Raw genomic sequence first — 19068 nt, forward strand, 5'->3', positions numbered from 1 at the left:
GTTAACCATTGTAAATGTTTTTCCTAGATTGGTTTGATAGAAAACCAAAATAGATTTCATTTTCATTTATTTCAATGATTTATCAAAAGCTTATTACTGTAGTTATTGGAAATAAGCAATTCATAATTGTCCCTCAAGAACACAGTAATCTTAATACTTAAAATTGGATTTGCCACATGTTTCAAAGATAATGGAGAAAATAAAGTTGTTTTTCTTTTTTATGAAGTTTACAAAGTTAGTAATGTAGAGTACAGAAACTAGTGCTACATTTACTGTGGTCTCTTCCATTTTATTTTCGTAATGGTTTTTTAGTTGTTTCAGTTCATATTTATGAATCCTGCAAAATGAACAAATTATGTAACATTTAATTGGGGAGTGCTAGCACTAAGCAGTATCTATGAAAATTACTTATTTACAGGCTTCTAATAATTCAACATAGATTAAATGAATAGGGTTTCATTTTTATTAAATACCTTATATCAACAAATACAAAGAGCTAACTCTTCTATTAAAAGATGTGTAAAAAAACTGGGAATAGCTTATGTAGAGATGTTACTAAATGCCTAACTTTATTTTGTGACACTACATGTCAGTTCCAAAATATATAGTTTTTTATGGCAGAAAAATTAAAAAACGTTGCATTAAGTTTGTCAAGCAGACCTTATTTGTCAAATTTTATATTGAGAAAATTTCAGCTAGGTACTATTTACTCCCTTTACTTCCTTTCACTTCCTCTCAGGTGTCATTATTTTACGTTTGTAAATATATAACAGAAAGATTAGGATGTGGCAGAAGATCTGTTACATGCTTAAGTATATAATAAGTGATAAATTTTCATAATTTTACAATCACAGATATACATTTGTCTTATTTGCTCTTTACTTTTTTCTATTCTATTCACAGATGGGAAAAAATGAGCATAACATTAATTTCTTGGAAGTGGAATGAAATAGAATAGGAGAAAATATAGTTTTGTTAAATATATATTTCCTTTTACTCTCTCCACTTATAGATTTTTAAATTTTATAGTGTTTTGCATATTTGGCCAACTAACAGTTACAACTGCTGGTGAACTGTATGTCTGTCTTCTGTTTCCTTGGCTCTTGTATGTTTTTTCTTTCACTTGCTATTTCTTATAAATTAATCTGTTTACATAATTTGCAATAATTTACAATGTTTTCTTTTTTTCCATAGTTTCTCCAACTATCTAACAGTTGGAAGAATATGGAATAGAATCCAAGCAGTCATATAATTGGGTTTTTAAATTAAGCAATAGGGAGGTTCTTCTACACACACGTTATTTCATGTGTACTTTTATCCTAGGCATGTGTGCTAGTACATGGTCCCTGTCTAGATGTTACCTGTAGTTCAAAATGAGGATTCTGAATAGACTTCTATTAGGAAACCTCTGAAGATGTGCTGTAGATCTAGTACTTTCTAGAATCTCTGTTGTAAGTAGGAGAGTGTTTCTGTTCCTCCATCTCTGCTGTGCTGAAGTATCCTCCAGTTGATATACATTAATTGTGGATTTTCCAAAGAAATTGAAGGGAAAAAAAAAATTTACTCAACGGGAAGCATCGATAATATGGGAACCCATTTCCAGTTTGTTTCTTCACATGGATACTTGAGACCTTAATTGACTTGTGATAAGACAGAACAGCCCCCAGCTTCATGCATAGAATTCTACATTACTTCTACTTCTCTTCATTTTTTAAAAATTATGCATATATATGTGTGCGTATACACACACACACACACACACACACACACACACACACACACACACATAAACTTTCTTTCCTTGCTGAAAGGGAAAGATTTATTATATATATGTTGTTTTATGCATTCAAGCTTCCTGCACTCTTGTTATAATAGTAAGGAAGAAAACACAAAATTAATTTGTTATATAGCACTTGAATCCACCCCCAAGCTTTCCTAGGTTTAACAAGTGTTATTTCCATGATTATTTTCTGACTGCCTAGATATGATTTATGGAGTTTATGATGCTACTCAGCAAAGGAGTACATTTTAAGGAAATTGCACAGAGAGAACCTGACAGATTTCTATGTCTTTGTGTCTGACAATAGTTTTGTGAAGGAAAGGAAAAAAAAAGGTTTTCTCTTTTTTACATATTTAAAAAGGTAAATTCCTTTTAATTTTTACTTATATCTATTTAAATTAAAAATAAGCTATGACTTATTTATGCAATTGACATGTGAATTAAACAAATTTTAACTTTGGAAACAAAATAACACAGAAATGCTTAATAGTTAATACAGTGCTGTATTAGATAATCTGTAATGACATTTTCTGAAGCAGACATCTAGGAAGAGTACTTATAACTGTTACCTTTAATAGTACAAGAACATAAGGTAGTCATTGTTCAGTCTCACTGACCTTCATATACCATAGTGGCAATACCATTTTAGAATCAGATGGACCTCTGACAGAGTATTGGCTCTTGACAGATATATTACCTTAGGCAAATTACTTGTTTTTAGCTTTAAGCTCTCTCATGTAAAATGAGTATAATAATGTCAATCCTGTAGGATTGTTAAAATAATTAAATGAAATATTTCATATCATTTCACAAAATTCTTGACACAAAATAGAGAATAATTATTATTGTAAATGGACTATTCTTCACATAACTTCTTGAGTTGAACTACTGTTATCTATCTATCTATCTATCTATCTATTTATTTATTTAGGTCCAGTGTTTAGATCTTTGTTGTTTTTCATTTCATTAGTGTTTTATTTACTTAGTAAATCCTTCTTATGCCACTTCAACTTTAGGAGTAGACAGTGGAAACTGCTAACTGAATTTTAAAAGGATAGTTAATTTTAAAACCACAGTTACAGTACTCTCATTTGCTTATATTTTTCTATCCTATCAGTAATATCCTTGTCAGCCTTAATCCTAAAAGCTCTTTTAGCTTCTACTTCAAACCTGCTGTTTGCTGCATTTCACGTGCTTTGTGACCTTGATATCTGCTGTGAGTAGGTATTTGTATCAGAGCCCTTCTCTGTTCTTGATTTAACATTTTTTTCTTTATGATTATTTTTCTAAGTATGCATATGTACCAGCACATGAGATCTCTGGATTCATTTCTTTGACCCAGATATGACTATAGAGATGCTGTAAATTTTTAATTAGTGAACATGGAACATAACAAAAATAAAATAAAAACTAAAACAGAAAGCTTGAAAGTCATCAGATTGTTAAACCAATTCATATTCTTGGTAGGGGTTCTAATTCATTCCCAGAGAAAACAAGGAAGTTATGAGAGTAAAAAAAGTCACATCAAAGGATATGTGACCAGACTCCCTCCAGTGGTAGAATAACTGATATGTTATAAGTAGTAATACTGGCAACTTACTTTGTTGCCTAGGTAAGGCAGTCAGAATTTCACTCTATAGAACGCTACCTAGACAACTTCTAAGTCACTTAGTTTTTCACTGCTGTTTCCCCCTCATTTAGGCCCAATCTTGATTTTTCCCTTAATTTATGTAAGTAGAGTTTATTGATTATTTGTATATATTATCCGGGGCTTCAGAAAAACAGCAGTTGCATCAATTACTACAGTAAGGATAATCCTTCAGGTTTCTGGTTTTTCTTCTCTGCCCTTAGTAAATGCATAATTTTAGTTTTTCCTTACAGCATTTGCCTCTTTTTTGGGTTTGTTTTCCATTTCTGTTAAATTTTTCTATAAGAATCTATTTACTGTTAAATTCTGTTTTTACTAGTTGAAAGCATTTGCCTCATTAACACTTTTAAACATAATTTTATTATTACACAGTAGATAAACTGTATTATTAATTATTAAGCAAGCTGTATTTTATATACATATATTTGAGAAGTACAATCAGTATTTGTGGAAGATTTCTAATAGAAATGTATACAAATATTGAAGAATTCTCAACAGGAAAAATAGGCAGCATCCTTATGGAAGGATAGTGAATGGGAAGGGTGTAAAAGAAATGCAAAAATAATTATAAGCTTTGTGATTGAATTTTCAAGCAAAATGAAAAGTGATAAGGAGTAATTTAAGGATTTTAAGTCTGGGAAATCAGAAGAATCATTGACAGGGAACAAAGGAGAAAGGAAATAATATTTAGACATCATGATGACAGTTTTTTAGACCTCAAATTTTAGACCTCCGTGGACATCCAAATATATCCTAATCCCTTTTTCAGGGGCACTTTCGTCACAGAAATCATATTCTCAGAGCAGTATTATATACTGCATGTTTCAACATGGATGCCCACAAGAGAACCCACCTACATTCTTTTTAGTGTCTTATTTTGCTTGATTCTCACTCTTCAAAGGGCCACCCATAATCCAATGATAGTATTTTGATACCTATTACTAGATAAAAAATTAGCCACTTGATACTTTATAGAGGATTGTGAAATAGAGATTTTTGAGTCATCTGTCTAAAGGTAGTTTTGAAGTCATAGAAGACTTTTCAGAGATATTGAACATAAATGTCTAAAAGACATTTAGAATCTAACAGTAAGCGATTTCCTTGGAAACTTAAACATTTAGTAATTCCTCTTATGTTCTGAGGAAAACAGTTCTAGAAGGAGAAAGAGAATTGTTCATAGAACTATATATTCCACCAGGGGAGACTAGAATTTACGTGGAAAAGGCAAGATTAGGATTTGACTTCAGTTTTAGAGTGACCTCTAATCAGCTTTGTGTCTCACCCCTTAAAGGAAAGGAGTGATTACATGTTGGAGAAGGTCAACTTTGAAACCTAAAGATGAAATAAATCTACATTCCAGGTTTGTTAAAAATGTAGTCAAGAGCTCTGCATTTTTGAAGTTCCTCCACATCTATGTGAGTTGAACAAAAAGCATCATACTCTGAATCATAGTTTTGTGTGTTTACAACTATTCACACCAAGATTGTGGTTCATTTTAAAAGGGCTTCTTTGTCAGGAATTTTGCTTATATGCTGTTTATTTAGTGGTTGTGGCAAATATTATAAATAAATTCTTTTGTTTTCTGTAGCCTGTGAGAGTGTTGCTATCTGATAATAGTATAAAAGGCTTGTAGCTTCCCTAGACATGTGCCATTAAAGATAAAGCACAAACATTTTTTTCAATATCTTTAATGTGATTTTCTTGAAAAACAGTGTCTTTTCTTTTTTAGCTTGAATGATGGTGAATCTGTCAGTATTTAAAATTTTAAAAGCTGATAATAAATGCAACAAGAATGACAATTTTTTAATATTATTATATGATAGGTTCTTAATGATTGATTTTAAAGTTATACCTATGATATAGAAGAGGCATCAGCAAGTTACAGTTCTTGGTCCAAATTGAACACCTGCTGCCAGGTTTTGTAAGTAAAATTGTATTGGAACATAGCTATGCCCATTTGTTTAGATATTGTCTGTGGCTGCTTTCTTGCTAGAAAGGCGAGGTAGCTGTGACAGTAGACCATATAGCTTACAAGCCTTAAAATACTTATTATCTGGTCCTTTAGAGGAAACGTTTGCCAACTCCTAATGTAGAGTATTGAGAAAATAAATTAATCTTTCTTGGTAGGAATGAAAATATTGAAAGAAGAATTTCTGAAAAAAATTGTATAATCATTTTGATTTTATATGTTACTGGGGTCAGGCAGAGAGCAGTAGAAAGCTGGCTAGCTCTGTATGGAGTCAATCAAAATGGGTAGTGATCTATGCCATTGGGTCTGATAGGCAGTGAAAGAAGCAAGCCCTAATTTTAAGTTAAAATCTAGTCCTCGTATAAATAACTTTAGAAAGAAATACTAGTTATGCATTAATATTTCCAGGTACACTTAACAGTTCTATCAATAGATAGGTTTTAGAGTGTCAAAGATAATGATGTGGACTTTGAGAAGTATGGATAGTTATGATGTGTACTACTACAACAGTTGTGTGTACATCATATTCTTCCTTGTAAACCAAATTCTCATTGAAAAATGTCAAGGTGTTACTCCTCTTTCTGTCTTTCATAGTCTAATGTAGTGCTTCTAAATCTGTATTTTGGTTTTTATTTTCAATATTCAATCTATCGCTGAATGATACTTTATAAAAATATAATAAAAGTAATTATTAGAAAAGTAAAATTTAAAAAGTCCAAAAAAAAGATTCAACAGATATGAAAATCTCTGTCAAATTCCTATTAAAGTTTCCAAATGTTTAATCCTAATTTTTTTTATCTCATCAGAGCCTGGTAAGTAGTTTACAGGCCATACTTTGAGTATAACAGCTTGAGGACAGTGCCATTCTATTCTTGTTCGATTAATTTTTAGGCCCTAAGCTTAACCATTTTGCTTCCTTTTGTTCTTTTATTTACATGTAATTTTTACTGTGTATTTGTACATGTACTCCAACTTTAGGATCTGTGTTAAGAACAGAAAAAAAAAAAGGATCCAAAAATGAATATAACTTGGATCCTGCATTTAAAGGATTCACTGGCATTTAGGGAGACAATAAATTTAAGTAGATAAATATAATAACATGATGATACTATAATAGAGTGTAGAGGAGAAAGTAGGTAATTCTGTCTTGAGTGTCTCAGATGGCTTCACAGAGGAAGCAAAAAATTTTTTCTGGATATTAAAATAAAAATAAAAATTTTCCGGGAGAAGTGGAATAAGGGCATTTCTGATAGAGATAAGAGGATATATAAAGGTGTAAAATCATGTATGTTCTAGCAATATATAACATTTGGTATTGATGGAAAAAAGAAGTGTTTGTTATGAGAAAATAAGCTGAAAACTAGTTAAGGCTACCTAGATTATGCCATGGTTAGGAGTTTGAATTTATCTTGTCTGAAATCTTAATAAATTTCAAAGCTTGTAATTTTTAGAGAACCTTTTTTTTTAACATTTTGCAGAACTCCAACAAGTAAAAGTAGCTTTTAATTAGTATATATTTATCCTGTGATTTCAAACTTAACAGCATTTTCCCAATAAAGTCAATAAGTGGATATAGTAAGAAATGAAAATTAGCAATTATACATGGAAGTTGCTATTTTATATCGGCCTCAATATCCACTTATGTATTTTATTTTTATTGTATTATGCGTAGGAAATTCTACCTCATAGAAATAAGTAGTGACAAATGCTAATGTTTATAAACTCATTTTGCTTTCTCAGGATACTCTTCAAATCAATTGATCCAGACTAAATAGAAATAGTAAGTTGTTTTTTTTTTCAGAGTTGAATCAAAAAGTAAATAGTCCTTTTGGAGGGAGGTGATCGAATCTGTTCGTCAGTTCATTTTTTCATTGTTCAGTGAGAAAATAATGTATCTTATACTATTCTGAAATATTTTTGGTAACATTTTTTTTTAAAAAGCTTATACCTTTGTGCCGATCTCTTAAAATTTCAGAAGAGTTAAATTTATTTTACTTGCATGATTAATCTTAACTGTAAGGATCAGTTTCATTACTGACAATTCATCTGCATTTATAAGCTCGGGGACATTGTGGCTATTATCAAATTGAGTTTCTTCAGCTTATTAAAGATCCCAATAATCAAATTAGTTTGCTCATTATATTGAAAGATGTTTATCAAACTTTTTTTTCCTATATTTATTGAAGTATAGTTGATATACAATGTTACATTAGTTTCAGGTATACAACATACTGATTCCAAAACTGTGTACTTTATGCTATGCTCACCACAAGTGTAGCTACCATCTGTCACTATTCAACGCTATTACAATACCACTGACTATATCTATGCTCTTTGCTGTAGGTTTCATCCCCATGACTTATTCATTCCATAACTGGAAACCTATACCTCCCACTTCCCTTTACCCATTTTACACATCCCTATACCCTCCTCTCCTATGGCAACTATCAGTTCTCTGTATTTTGTTTCTGTTTTTTGTTTATTCATTTATTTTTTAATTCTGCATATAAGTGAAGTCATATTGTATTTGCCTTTCTTTGATTTATTTCACTGAGCATTAATTATATCCATGTTGTAGCAAATGGCAAGATCTCATTCTTTTTTATGGCTGAGTAATACTCCATTGTATAGGCTTCCATATCTTGGCTATTGTAAATAATGGTAAAATAAACATAGGTGTGCATATGTATATCTTTGTTAGTGCTTTTGATTTCCTTGGGTAAATAGCTAATAGTGGAATTTCTAGATTGTGTGGTGTTTCTATTTTTAATTTTTATTAAAGTGTTTTTAAATTAATAAAGTATTGTTTCTTTTTTATTTTTAAAATTCATTTTTGTTTTATTTTGTTTTTTTAGATATAATTTATTGTCAAGTTAGCTAACATATGGAGTATACAGTGTGCTCTTGGCTTTGGAAGTAGATTCCCATGATTCATCACTTAACATACAACACCCAGTGCTCATCCCAACAAGTGCCCTCTTCCATGCCCCATCACCTATGCCCCCCCCATTCGTCAGTTTGTTCTCTTAAGTGTCTCTTATGGTTTGGGGCGCCTTGGTGGCTCAGTCAGTTAAGCATCTGACTTTTAATATTGGCTTAGGTCATGATCTCACAGTTTCGTGACTTCAAGCCCCACCTCGGGCTCTGTGCTGACATCGTGGAGCCTGTCTAGGATTCTCTCTCCTCACTCTCTGCCCTTCCCCCACTTATGCTCTCTCTCTCTCTCTCTCTCTCTCTCAATATAAATAAATAAACATTAAAAAAATTTTTTTAAAGTCTTATGGTTTGACTCCCTCTGAGTTTGTAACTAAATTTTTTTCCTTCCCTTCCCCCACGGTCTTCTGTTAAGTTTCTCAAATTCCATATATGAGTGAGAACATATGATATCTTTCTTTGACTGACTTACTTTACTTAGCATAATACCCTTCAGCTCCATCCATGTTGTTTTAAATGGCAAGATTTCATTTTTCTCATTGCCAAGTAGTATTCCATTTGTGTGTGTGTGTGTGTGTGTGTGTGTGTGTGTGTGTGTGTGTGTGTAATATACACATTCAAAGCAATCACAATCAAAATAGCACCAGCATTCTCCTCAGAGTATTTCTTGTTTCTTTTGAAACATATCTTTTTTCAAGATAGTCACCTAAGTTTGGTATGAAAGATAAATTTTGAAATTTTTTATTCATAGCATTATAATTAGCTCAGAAAGAAACTCCTTCAATTTAAACCATGGTCTATATGCGATTACTTAAAACTATTTTGAAATATCTTAATATCCAGTTCTTATTAATAAACAATTACTATGTAATAAAGTTGGCAATAGCTTTTACGGGAGCTACCATTCCTGAGATTTAAAAAATTTTATCTCTACTCCTTAATAGAGGTGTCTTAATATTTCTGACAATTTAGTTTATGATGTGTTAAAAACCTGATTTAGACATTAAAATTTTCTTCCCTATTGTGTGTTGTTTTAGCATTCTTAAATTTATCTGTTTGAGAACTTCTACAAAAGTAAGTGGAAAGATCTGCCACATTCATATTCTCATTCAGTTAAATTGGAAGGATTTATCTCTGCATTTTCAGACATGTACCAATATTTTATTCCAGTTTTTTGATAACAGTTTACTAATTTAACATATTTGTTACAATGTCAAAAATGTAAGATTTAATAAGCCTAAGTAAAAATCTGTTGGCTGTGATTAAACTGGAAGTGAGAGATATAAAAAAGGAGCTGTTGGTGATGACTAAATTTGCTAATTGGGAGATTTGATGTATTTTGATACCAGTAAATAAAGTAGTTTGTTAGTTGGAAGAAATGTGAAGTAGTAGCCTTAATAACAAGCTATTAAATAAAGCTTTTTCTGGACAACTTAGGTTGCCTGTGTAATACCTAGATGGAGATGACCAGAAGGCTGTTAGAAATGTCCATCTGTGTCTCATAGGCAGGGATTTTGAGGATAAAGATGAAAGTTTGGTAGTCCTTTTCAAGATGGTTTTCTGTTCCTCCTATTTGTCCTTTATTAGGTTTTCTTTACTTCACCCTGTAGTCAATCTTTGGATCCATGTCAAATTGTTCAACTGCTCAGTAGAATAAGTAAATTTGAATGCTGGTGTCTTTTATGTGGGGTCTAAAAGGAGCATTTGAAAATTAATTACTTTTGATATAATTAAATTTGGCTTGGGTGTGGTTATTTCAGGCAGTTGACATGGAAGAAACACAATTGGCCTAAACTCTGTACTTGATAGATTTCCCCTTATTTTGACTGGAAAGGGAATAAGTATATGATTTTCTGTGTTTACTGTGGAAATATACTGGATTAATTTTTCCCTCTTTGGCAACATAGGCTTTAGTGCATAAAATAACTGTTGGGAATTCAAATTAGCAGAAAAATAATGACACTGGAGCCCAAAGATAAACTAAAATTTTCATTAAAGGTATTTCTAAGGCTTTCATACTGAATGTATATTTCTAAGATTTTCTTTTGACTTTGAATCCACTAATTTTAATGTTCTCTAGGGTTTTTATTGAATGGCTAGCCTAAATAGAACATGGTCTTTCTTACACTTAATTTTTTTTGGCTGATTCTTTGTGTTTAAACTTAGATAAGCCTGACATTTTAATAAATATAATTTTTGTATAACTTTTTCAAACTGTGATAGGCTGAGGGTTGAGAATATTTATATATTGTTCTTTTCTGTTACAATTCACTGTATCCAATATTAATTTCCATGAAGCTTGATATACCTTTTTTGGTTGTTTTTTTAGTGATTTAAAAAAAAAGAAAACATAATCACTAAAGAATGGTGGTTCTGGGATTTGCTGTTTATGCTACTTGTTTTGCTAAAAGCTTTCCTCATTTAAATTCCAGTTACACAGTTTACAGTGATAAAATTCAAGGTCAAAATAGTGATAAATATTCCAAAACCAATCTAACCACCTCTACCAGAATTTTTATTCTGCACCATGTATTTTAAAAGTGTATCTTCATCTATATGAATATTTCTGAGAGCTTCACAAATATTTCAAAAGCTTTGTATGGTCAACAATGAACTTTTTCTTCACTGTACTTCTAATAATTAGAATATTTTTTCCAGCTTTTTGCCTGTATTATTAATACTTTACAACTTTAGCTATCTAACATACAAAATCCTCTTGGTTTCATTATAATGTATTAATATTTTAATGAAAATCTTAAATATATTTCCCTGGATACATGCATGATGCTATTTAGCACAAATAATGTATGTGTGTGTGTTTTATTTACTTATTTTCATTGCACTTTAAAACACAGAAATGCTATCCTTTAAGCCTGACATGAAATCTAAACTCACAAAACACATTAATCAAAGAATAATTATTTTCTCTACAATAGGGTTTCTCTGTCGTTTCTCTAGTTTCTTATAATTGTTTCCTTCAGAAGAATTTGACAGAAAGGCAAAATGGCACTGAAATGTAATATAAACTAAATTGTCTTGAATCATGGTTTCTTAGATTATCTATGAAAATTTTATCTATGAAAGTATATATTAGACACTGGAAATTCAGATATTTTTAGCTTCATCTATTTGTAGGTAATTTCAAAGGTAGCTAAATTGTAATTGTGCTGACAAATTTCAAAAGCACTCAGAATGCTGTACTTGTATCATTTACCTAGGAGTTTGCAAAGCTTGTCCAGCTTTCTGTCAACATTTCTGTATTTCTTTTCTTTGAGCACACAAATCTCTTATGAAATGTTAAAAGCACTGTTTTTTTAATTTTTTTAATTTTTATTTATTTATTTTTTTTTAATGTTTATTTATTTTTGACAGAGAGACAGAGCATGAGCAGGGGAGGGGCAGAGAGAGAGGGAGACACAGAATCTGAAACAGGCTCCAGGCTCTGAGCTGTCAGCACAGAGCCCGACGCGGGGCTCGAACTCACACTCACAGACTGCGAGATCATGACCTGAGCCGAAGTCGGACGCTCAACCGACTGAGCCACCCAGGCGCCCCAAAAGCACTGTTTTTAAGTAAAACGTGACTCTTAAGAAAGCTAGGTGTGATAGTGTAAGAAAAGAGAAAGGAAAAAAAATTTTTACCCAGAATTGTTTTTGTCAGATTAAAATGTAGTTTTGTAAAATGTTTGCACTAGGTAATGTTATTATACTAACAGTATAAGGTATCATAATTTATTTTGGTGCCAGAATTCATTTTAATTGCTTTTAAAATTTTTATTGTCTTGTATTATCACTGAGGGTCTGCACATGGCTGATTTTCATTTTTCTGTTGTACTGTACTACTTTTTGGGGGGGAAATTATGCACTTTACTTTTATAATGTAAGAACTTTCAAAAGTTTTATGTAAATACCATGGGTATATTGTGTATGAACCCCAGAGTAATAGAACTTCTATTAATATTTATTTTTATCTCAGCTAAAATAAGAAAAAATGCTTAATCTTATATATATATAGACAGAGATTAATTTCAGGTATATCAAACTGTCATGTATACTGAATGTGCTGGAGATACCTTTATATAATTGGTATATGGAATTGAGAAATGAAAAATATTAGTATTGGGTGCCTGGGTGACTCAGTCAGTTAACTGTCTGACTCTTAATTTTGGCTCAGGTCATGGTCTCACTGTGGGTTCAAACTCTGCCTTGGGCTCTGTGCTATGTTGGCATTGGGCCTGCTTGGAATTCTCTCCCCCTCTCTCTCTGCCCCTGTCCCACTCCTGCTCTCTCTCTCTCTCTTTCTCAAAATAAATGAATTAACTTAAAAAAATGAGTTGGGATGAGCACTGGGTATTGTATAGAAACCAATTTGACAATAAATTTCATATTAAAAAATAATAATTAAAAGAAATGAAAAATATTAGTGTTTCGTAAGACACGGTGTACTTTTTCCATTCTGATATACGTATTCTATTGTGATATCTTTTCCTATGTGACACCCTTAAAACAAGATATCTAGATCAAATTCAGAGCTGGTTGTTTGAACTGCTATATCACAAAATATTAAGCCAAGATTATCAAAGTAAAATCACATATTCATATATATCTTTTACTAATAAGTAAAAATAAATTATTTTAAATTATATATTTTATGTTTTTATTTTTCCAGTATATAATGCTCATAACATATCAGTAAGGTTGTATGTATAATTTCTAAAGAGTTGACTGCAATTATATATTCTCAACATTTTTGTATATAGGGGCACAAGATCAAAAAACTTTTAACAACAAATTTTTATTCTATTTTTACACATCTTGCTTTGTACAACAAGCCATATCTGTAATAAATGAATCCACCCAACACTCAGGGGTGGATATTATTATATCACATAATTATATACTCTTTATTTAATGTTTATTTATTTTTGAGTGACAGAGAGAGATAGAGCATGAATGGCGGCGGGGCAGAGAATGAGGGAGACACAGAATTCAAAGCAGGCTCCAGGCTCTGAGCTGTCAGCACAGAGCTGAACGTGGGGCTCAAACTGTGGACCATGAGAACATGACCTGAGTTGAAATCAGACACTTAACTGACTGAGCCACCCAGTCGTCCCTATATACTCTTTCTTTAGCATCAAAAACATTCTGAAACATATTTTTTATTAAGATGTAATTGGCATAACACTATATTAGTTTCAGTTATTCAAGGTAATGATTTGATATTTGTATATATTGCAAAATGATGGCCATAGTAAGTCCAGTTAACATTCATCACCATACATAGTTATACATGTTTTTCTCCTGATGAGAAACTTCAAGATCCACACTCATGCTACTTTCAAATATGCAGTATAGTAGTATTAAGTATGGTCACCATGATGAACATTCTATTCCATGACTTACTCATTTTATAACTGGAAATGTATACTTTTTGACCCCCTTCACCCATTTTTCCACCCCACTCCATTCCACCCCACGGCCTCAGGAAACCACCAGCTCATTTTTTTTTTTTTGATTATACATATGTCGTTTGTCTTTTTTCTGTCTGACTTACTTCACTAGTGTAATGCCCTTAAGGTCCATCCATGTTCTCACCAATGGCAAGATTTCATTATTTTTTTATGTCTGAGTAATTATTCATATATATATGAATATAAATCCAAAAGATCATCGCCAAGACCAGTATCAGGAAGCTTACTGACTATGTTTTATTTAGAGTTTTATGGTTTCAGATCTTCCATTCAAGTATTTAATCCATTTTGAGTTACTTTTTGTGTGACATAGGATAGTGAAACTGTCCTTTTCCTGTTGTATGTTCTTGAAACCTTTTCACAAATTAATTGAACATATATGTGCAGTTTTATTTCTGACCTCTCTATTCTGTTCTATTGATCTTTGTGTCAGTATTAGTGCCAATACCATACTGTTTTGATGATTATAGCTTTGAAATGTAGTTTGAAATCAGGAGTGTGGTGTCTCTAGTTATGTTCTTTATCAAGATTACTTTGGTTATTTGGGATCTTTTTGGTTCCATACGAATTTAAGGATCATTTTTGCTATTTCTGTAAAAATGCCATTGGAATTTTGATAAGGATTGCATTGAACCTACAGATTACTGTGTGGAATATGAACATTTTAACAATTTTAATTAAGCCTTTCAATCTATGAACATAGAAAATCTTTCCATTTATTTGTGTCTTCAGTTTCTTTCATCAATGTTTTATAAAATTCAGCATATTTCACCTTAATTAAGTTCATTTTAGGTATTTTATTCTTCTTTGATACAATTGTATCTTAATTGTTTTCTTATTTTCTCTTTCTGCTATCTTGTTATTAGTGTATAGAAATGCAATCTATACTGATTTTGCATCCTGCAGTTTACTGAATTTAGTTCTAACTTTTTTTTAATAGAGTCTAGCATTTTCTATGTCACTCCATCTGAAAATAGTGATAGTTTCACTTCTTCCTTTCCAATTTAGGTGACTTTTATTTATTTTTCTTGACTAATTGCTCTTGATAGGCCGTCCAATATTATTTTGAGTAAGTATGGTGAGAGTAGGCATCTTCTTTTGTTCCCAATCTTAGAGGAAAAGCTTTTATCTTTTCCCTATTAAGTATGATGTTAGCTTTGGGTTTATCATAGATGGCCTTTATTATGTTGAGAAAAATTCCCTGTGTTCCAACTTAGTTGTTCATTTTGTCATGAATGAATGTCAAATTTTGTGAAACACTTTTTATGCATCTTTGAGATGAATGTATGATTTTTATCATTTGTTTGGTAAATATGGTATACCGTATTAATTTGTAGGTGTTGAACCATCCTTGTGTCCTTGGAATAAATCCCACTTAATCACAGCATATGATTATTTTAATGTATTGTTGAATTTGGTGTGGTAACATTCTCTTCAGGATTTTGTATCTATGTTCATTAGGGATATTGGTCTGTAATTTTCTTTGCTTGTGGGATAGTTGCTTGGTTCTAGTATTAGGGTAATACAGACCTTGTGAAATGAACTTAGAAGTCTTCTCTCCCATTTTTTGGGAAGAGTTTAAGAAGGATTGGTATTAATCTCTTTGTTTTGTAGAATTTACCAGTGAAGCTTCTGGTCCTGGAATGTTGTTTTTTGGGCAGTTTTTGATTACTGATTCAATCTCTTTACTAATAATCACCCTGTTCAGATTTTCTATTTCTCATGATACAGTCTTGGTAAGTTACATATTGCTAGGAATTTATCCATTTTTTCTAGAATGTCCAATTTGTTGGCATGTAATTTTTCATAATAGTCCCTTGGGATCCTTTATTTTTCTATAGTATCAGTTATAACATCTCCTTGTTAAGTTCTGATTTTACTTATTTGTGTCCTCTTTTTTTCCCTTGGTGAGTCTAGTTAAAGGTTTCTCAGTTTTGTTTTTCTTATCAATGAACAAGTTTCATTGATCCTTTCTATTGTCTTTTAGCGTGTATTTTATTTATTCCTGCTTTAGTCTATACTTCCTGCTACTAACTTTGGTCTTCATTTGTTCTTTTTTTTAGTTTCTTGGAATGTAAAGTTAGGTTATTTATCTGAAATTGTTCTTGTTTTTTGATATAGACGTTATCACTATGAACTTCTCTCTTAGAACTGCTTTTGCTGTATCCCATAAGTTTTGGCTATGTTGTATTTCTATTTTCATTTGTCTCAAAGTATTTTTTTATTTTTATTTCTTCCTTGTTTCATTGGAAGTTCAGTAGCATTGTTTAATTTCCATATATTTGTAAATTCTGTTTTCTTTTTTTTTTTTTTTTTTTTTTTTGGTAATTGATTTCTAATTTCATATCCTTGTGGCCAGAAAAGATACTTGATATGATTTCAGTCCTCTTAAATTTATTAAGACTTTTTTTTTGTGGCCTAACATATGATCTATACTGGAGAATGTGTACTTCAGAAGAATGCATATTCTTTTGTTTTGGGATGGAATGTTTTGTTTACATCTGTTAAGCCCACCTGGTCTAATATGTCTTTTCAGCCCTATGTTTTCCTTATTGATTTTCTGTCTTGATTATCTATTGATGTAAGTGGGGTATTAAATTCCCCTCCTATAATTGTATTGCTGTCTATTGATATTTGACATGAATATAGACCTCTATGTTAGGTGCATTTTTAAATACAAATGTTATATACCCTTGTTGGACTGACCTCTTTATGTAATGCCTTTGTTTGTCTACTATTGCAGTCTAGTTTTTGAAGTCTAGTTTTTGAAGCCTTGCCCCTCACACCAAAGCTCTAGGACAAGCTAATTGGTCTCTTTAATAGAAAGGCTGGGGTGTTTTAGGCTGCTGTCTTTGCAGTGCCCTGAGGGTGGTAGCCTGACAAGAACTGTTTCTGATTGTTACAATCCTGTGGAACTCAAGAACACAAGCTTCAGGTAAACGCAGGCAAGTAAGGGGCATCCTCTGGTGGCAACTGCACAAACCAGGTCCCAGATTTAGAAACCATGGTACCAAATGTATGTAGAAGTTTGTCTCTGGGAGAAAAGTTTGCCTCTGGGAGATAGTGGCAGTCTGTTGGAGTGCAGCCAGGGGAGAGTGCAGAGATAACTCCTGCCCTCTGAGGTCACTGGAAGGATTACTGTCAGCTCTTAGATGTGTGTTTAATTAGAAATCCACCCCTCAGGCATATTTATGATGATAAGCTAATAGGCCACTCTCACTGAAAGACTGAGCTGCTGTCTCTGTTGACTCTTGCTGTGGGTGATAGCCACTTATAAACTCTTTGTCTTTTGGTTACAGTCCTGTGGGACTTGAAGGCCACCAGAGCCAGGCAATGTATAGGTTTCCCCTGGTGGCAGCCATAAACATTGGCATGCCAGACAGGGTATATTAAGCTTACTTGGAGGGAGATACTGGTGAGCTGGAGCAAGGCAGCAGGAAGGCACAAATATATCTATCAGCCTCTATTCCTTGAAAACAGCTCCACAGGCTCCTAGTTGAATGCCAAGTCAGAAGAAGCCTGCCTCTCAGGCCAAAGCTCCTGGACAAGCAAGTAGGCTTCTTTCACAGAAAGACTGGGGGTGTGTTTTAGTTTGCTATCTGTGTGGTGCTATGGGGGTTGTAGTCTGCCAAGCACTATCTCTCTATTTGTTAACAGTCCCATGGGACTGTTTCCCCGCTTTTGGCCTCCAGAGCCAAGCAATCAAGTGGTATCAGGGCAGCAGCTGCAAAAACAGGTGCATGTAATGGTTCCCCCGTAAGAGATACTGACACTCTGGAGCACAGCAGAGGGAGAGTACAAAGATGGCACACACCAACTGGAATGAGACACAGGGAGAGTATAGATCACACCTTCCAGGAAAAAGGAAAAGAAAAAAGATGGTGCTCACCAGCTAGTACATGAAGATGGTAGCTGCTGGCTGGAGTGAGACATAAGGGAGAGCATAAAGATGGTACCTATAAGAAAAGAGGGGAAAAAAAGCCAAAAAAAAAAAAAAAAAGCCTACCACTGAAAAAAGAAAAAAGATGGCACCCACTGGTTAGAGTAAGGCAGAGGGAGAGTGTGAAGATGGTGACTGTGTGCCAGGAGGACCCTTGATATGTGCTGAATTAGATTTTTGCCTCAGGCCAACACTTTAAGATTAGCAGGTAAGCCTCATTCACCTAAAGTCTGGGTGCCTGCCTATTGGCTACCTTTGTGCTGAGCCCTTGGGTGGGTGAGTCAGGGTGTGTGAGCCCTATAAGAGTCATTTCTCAAATTGTTATAGCCTTGTGGATATCGTGGATGTGAGCCCCATTGGTTTTCAAAGCTCTAAGTTTTGAGTTTTCTCTTAATTGTGGGTCGCAGCTCTGGGGAATGGGGTTTATGGTGAGATTGCTTTCCAGCCTCTCCTACTTGCTTTAATGTGGCCTTCTCTCCTTTGCCTAATGCATAGAAGTTGCTCAGACAGTTTTTTTTCCCCCAGAGCAATTTGTTCCGTATTTAACTGCAGATTTGGCGTGTCTATAGGAGGAAGTAAGCTTTGGATCATTCTATGTTGCCATCTTGAACTGGAACTTTAAATGTATTTTCTAAACATGATTCTGTGTGAAGCAATTTAGATGAATTCTCCTGGTAAAAAAAAATCTCATGTGTTTTAAATCTCAGGTTAGGTGCTTGTCACAGAATTAAAACAATGCTTCAAATTTAGAAACATCTTGCTCTCCACTTCTCCCAATAATAATCCTCCTGTTTTCCAAAAGATATCATTATCATCATAACTCCCAGACATTGACCTTTAGAGGCATTCCATATATAAAATCTTAAGAAAGTATCCCATGAGTCCTTTCTCTTCATTGGTCTAATCTGATTTTATCTCATAACTTTATAACAGAATAGTTTGAGAATCTACATCACTAACCTCTATCTTTCTTGCAGTGATATGTTATTCTTGATCCAAAAATAATCTTTTTGACAATAGGTTTTCAGTATCTGTTTACTCTGCTGAGGAACCCTAATTCAAGTGCAGTATATTTGCAGACTTTCATGAAGCTTATTGTAACCTTTCCTCTTTTTGAGTCATTTGGTTTTGACATCTGTCACCCTATTGTTCACCAGGCTTACCTGGCTGACTAGTCAACTGTACTTTTTTCTTCTACAGTCCATATGTTTTCCTTTCAAAATCTCACTAAGTATGAAGTGAACTGCTTTACCATGTGCAAGTTGTTGTACCACACTGCCAGGGCCATCATTTCCTTACCTTCATTCTTCTCTTTCATTTTTCCCAT

General features: G+C 32.9%; 1 protein-coding gene across 3 annotated transcripts in view; it reads left to right on the forward strand.

Moving 5' to 3' along the window:
- Positions 1 to 19068, forward strand: part of PHYHIPL (phytanoyl-CoA 2-hydroxylase interacting protein like) — a 103568-nt gene that overhangs the window by 1909 nt on the left and 82591 nt on the right. The window contains exon 1 of one of the 3 annotated variants that reach the window (XM_086679755.1): positions 4516 to 4788. The exons of 1 other annotated variant lie outside the window; for it this stretch is intronic. The gene's annotated coding sequence lies outside the window, so the exon portion shown is untranslated. Of the gene's footprint in view, positions 1 to 4515; positions 4789 to 7152; positions 7178 to 19068 lie in introns of those variants that run through there. One more of the 3 variants, XM_086679754.1, reaches the window with a different exon arrangement.

This window comes from Puma concolor, chromosome D2, assembly GCF_028749965.1.
Source record: "Puma concolor isolate L17-30 chromosome D2, mPumCon1.1.hap2, whole genome shotgun sequence".
Classification (NCBI taxonomy): Eukaryota; Metazoa; Chordata; class Mammalia; order Carnivora; family Felidae; genus Puma; species Puma concolor.